Genomic DNA, 4,014 nt, shown 5'->3' with positions numbered 1-4,014 from the left:
GGGGGTGGTGCCACAGGGGCGGAGCCAGGGACGGAGCAGAGGGGGTTGGACGCTGCACCACGAGGGGCGCCATCGGTCGGACCCAGCGGAGTGCGGCCCTCCGCTCAGCTCCCTGCTCGCCAGCATGTCCTTCGTCCCGGTGGCCGAGGATTCTGACTTCCCCATCCAAAACCTGCCCTACGGCGTCTTTTCTACCCCAGACAACGTGAGCTGCTGCGCTCGGCCTCCGGGCGGGGGCGGGAGGGTGCCCCCTCCACCAGGACCCCAGCCCCAATCCCCGCCACCCACGGCCAGGCGTGCCGACCAGGCGGGACGCTGTCCCGTCGTCCTCTGCTGGTCGCGCCCCGCGGAGGCGTCCCCCGGGTCACGGGAGCCCGCGGTTCTGCTGAGCGCGCCCGGCGGAGACCCACCCACTAGGGCCCAAGGTTCCCCTGCTGAGCGCGGCCCGCGGTGCGGTCGCTGGTGCGTCCCGGAGTGAAGGGGAGTGTGTAGGCTTTGGGGCTGTCTCTTGAGGAGTTAGTGGTGCGAGTGTAGGTGGTTCCAAACTCTACTTTCTACTTGTGCGCCTTACTGGACCTGTGGCCGAGGTTTCTGCGGGTTTGCATGGGGATTAAGTGCGAAACGAAAGAGAATGTACCCCTGTGGCTCTCAGGCAAGCAGATCCAGTTCCATCACTGTTACCGAGGGGTCATCCTGCGCCCTCCAGGGTTCCCGGGGTGGGTTTGCTGCCCCAGGGCCCTGCGCTCGGGCCGCCGGCTCCCCCGATGGTAGCCCCAGCGCTGGGGCTCAGTAGCTTAGAGGGAGGGGCCCATTCGCTGGCCCTCGGCCTGTGGGATCTGGGATGTCGCTGAGTTTGCCTCCAGCTGGAAATCTGCCGGCGCCTGGTGTGGGCTCCCTGGCTCATCAGAAAAAGCCTTTTATACAGAGAACGGAGCTTTCGCTCAGTAAGTGTAGTCTGACCGGTAGAAAGAACTCTTTGAAAACCGGGCATTGATCAACAAATATTTAAGAAGGTTCCTGGGTGGGCAAAGCAGGTTCCCTTGGTATTCTTTGCTCCCATTTCTGCTCCCAACCTTAAAGGTCAGCTCCTGATTCAGCTCTGGAAGCCCCAGAACCCCGGAGTCGGCCTGCTCCTAGCAGTGTTCAGGAAATAATTGTGAAACGCAGCTCCTGGCCGTCGGCCCCTTCCCCCACGGCTGGTCTTTGACCCCAGGGCCGCCCTCCTGTGGGCCTGTGTCCACAAGAGCCCGTGTGTGGTTTCACAAGGCCAGGCCTAAGTGTCGCAAGGACACAAAGTTAACACTTTCGTGTCCCTGGAGGGACACAAACACGCTGAGGCAGGTTAAACCTTGGCCTGGGTTGGCAGCCACACTCTGCCTATGCACAGCACTGGCACTTTGCCCTTTGCGCGTCCTTGTGGTTCCGGGGAGCACGGTCCAGCTAGAGACACTTGCAGGATCAGTGCTCTGACTTGCCTTCCTGGAGGACTCTGACATTGATGCCCCTCAGACCCCAGGCCCCTGCTGCTGGCACTTTAGAAGGTGCAGGGACAGTCCCTACGGAAGCCCGGGAGACGGAGCCCCTTCCCAGGGCCCTCTGCAAAGAGCGCTGCCCCTCTGGCCTTCTGGAAGGTTGGGGTGTTGGAGTGGGAGCACTGAGGCTCTCCCTGCCCACGTTGCACACTCCGGGGGCCGTGCTGGCCTCGCCAGGCTGGCCTCCCCTCCTCCCCGCCAGCGGCCAGCGCTCCACAAGGTGGGCCGAGGAGCGGGGACCCAGTCCAGTCCCACTTTGTTCATTCTCATATTCGGTGAGTGCCTAAGAACCCCGATTCTGGGCCCGATGCTGGGCTGGGAGCGGAGGCAAAGGCGCAGGAGACACCCTCCCTCCGTCCCCGGGTGCTCCTGGGTTGGGAGAACCGAAGAGGCTCTCTCTGGGAAGATGGAGCTGGTGGCTCCTGAGAGGTGGGCACCGAGGTAGTCGGGAGCCAATGGCCACATTGTTGAAGTCCCTGAAGTCCGGCCCTGCCCCTGCCTGCTGGCCCTCTGCTCTCTCCAGCCACGCTGGCTGCCTTTCCCTTTTCTGGAACATTCTAAGAGCGTTTTTCTGCCTCAGGACTTTAGCACGTATTGTTTCTTCTATCACACAAGGAGCTCCCTCCTGCCCTCGGCCACACATGTCACCGGTCACTGGTCACCGCTCCCTGTGCTGCCTTTGCTTCCGGACGGCCGGCGCCTGTCCCTCCTCGGCCCCAGCCTTAGTCAGTGCCCTGACGGCGTCGGGTAGAGGCTCCGTGAATGTTTTCACCTGAGCGAATGGCTGATGCCTCGCGATGAGAGATCTACAGATACTCATTTTCTCACAGCAAACCTGCCCTTACGTTTTTGTCCCCATGTCATGGGGGAGGAAACTGAGGCTCAGAACCCGGCTCCAGGTCTCACAGCCAGTATGAAGCAGAACCAGGCTGGACCCCACATCTGTGAGCTTCCAAAGCCCGGCTTGTCCCTCTTTGTCCCCTGGGACTTGGGGACAGCTGTCCACAGAGGACATTATAACTCGGAGGTGATGCACGCACGTTCTCCTGAAATAAGCAGGAGGTCTCTTCTGAATCCGGCCCCCTCTGGTTGGGGGGCCCAGGCCCCGAGAGGCCCAGGGCTGCCCCACGTGGTAGGATGGTGAGCAGCAGGGGCCTGGGGCCCAGCCGGGAGCCCCTTCTGACCTGGCACTGAAGAATGCAGACTTCCGTCATTTATTTATGGGTATACATTTTTTTTTTTTTAAGGTTTTAGTTTTAAGTAGTGTCTACACCCAACGCAGGGCTCGAACTCACAACCCTGAGATCAGGAGTTGCATGCCCCCAGCGCCCGTTCCCCACAAAGTAGACGGACTCGCTCTCTGACTTCTCTGGGCCGTCAGGTCCCAGCACGGAGCACGAGCACAGCTTCTGGGCTTTGCTCGCAGCCGGGAACCTGGCCCTCACGCGGGTCACCAGGTCTTGGAAGTTGGCTCCTGCCTCCCTTCAGTGGGCTTGGCGGCCAGGGTCAGAGAGTGGCTCAGGTCTGCCCTGCGCGTCCCCAGGTGGGTGGCCACCGAGGTCTAGGTTGCTCATTGCCCATCGATTGCCTCAGTTACCGTTTTCCAGAGGGAGAGACTGAGGCCCAGGGAGTTAGTGGTGCATCTGGGAGTGAGTAGCCAGGCGCCCCAGGCGGTCTGCCTGGCAGTTAGAGGCCCCTCCGCAGGGTGAAGGTGTGGCTGTGGTCGGCCTGGGCCCTCGAGGCTGACAGTGGAGAGAGGGCCCCGTCTCTCCTCTGGGCTCTCTGCAGAGGAAATGCAGGGCTGGGCGTTCTGGAGGGAGGAGAGGGCTCCCCGCTCAGGACAGGCCCCGGAGGGCGGGTCTTGGTAAGGGACTTGGACGAGGCAGCCTGCACTTCCCCGCTCCCAGGGTTTCTGTTTTCCATAATATTTTATTGTCAAGTTGGTCTCCATACCACCCCCAGGGCTCTTCCCCACAGGTGCCCTCCTCCATCACCTCCACCTCTTCCCCCCTCCCCCTTCCCCTTCAACCCTCACATCGTTTTCAGCATTCAGCAGTCTCTCAAGTTTTGCGTCCCTCTCTCTCCCCAACTCTCCCTCTTCCCCTCCCCCTGGTCCTCCATTAGGTTTCTCCTGTTTTCCTGTTAGACCTATGAGTGCAAACATATGGTATCTGTCCTTCTCTGCCTGGCTTATTTCACTCAGCATGACCCCCTCGAGGTCCATCCACTTTCCTACAAATGGACAGATTTCATTCTTCCTCATTGCCATGTAATACTCCATAGCGTATATACACCACATCTTCTTGATCTACTCATCAGGTGATGGACATTTAGGCTCTTTCCATGATTTGGCTATTGTTGACAGTGCCGCTATGAACACTGGGGTACATGTGCCCCTATGCATCAGCACTTCTGTATCCCTTGAATAAATCCCCAGCAGTGCTATTGCTGGGTCAGAGGGGAGTTCTATGGATAGTTTCCT

Source organism: Suricata suricatta, chromosome 9 (assembly GCF_006229205.1).
Source record: "Suricata suricatta isolate VVHF042 chromosome 9, meerkat_22Aug2017_6uvM2_HiC, whole genome shotgun sequence".
Lineage (NCBI taxonomy): Eukaryota > Metazoa > Chordata > Mammalia > Carnivora > Herpestidae > Suricata > Suricata suricatta.
Note: the sequence above shows the minus strand (reverse complement) of the source record.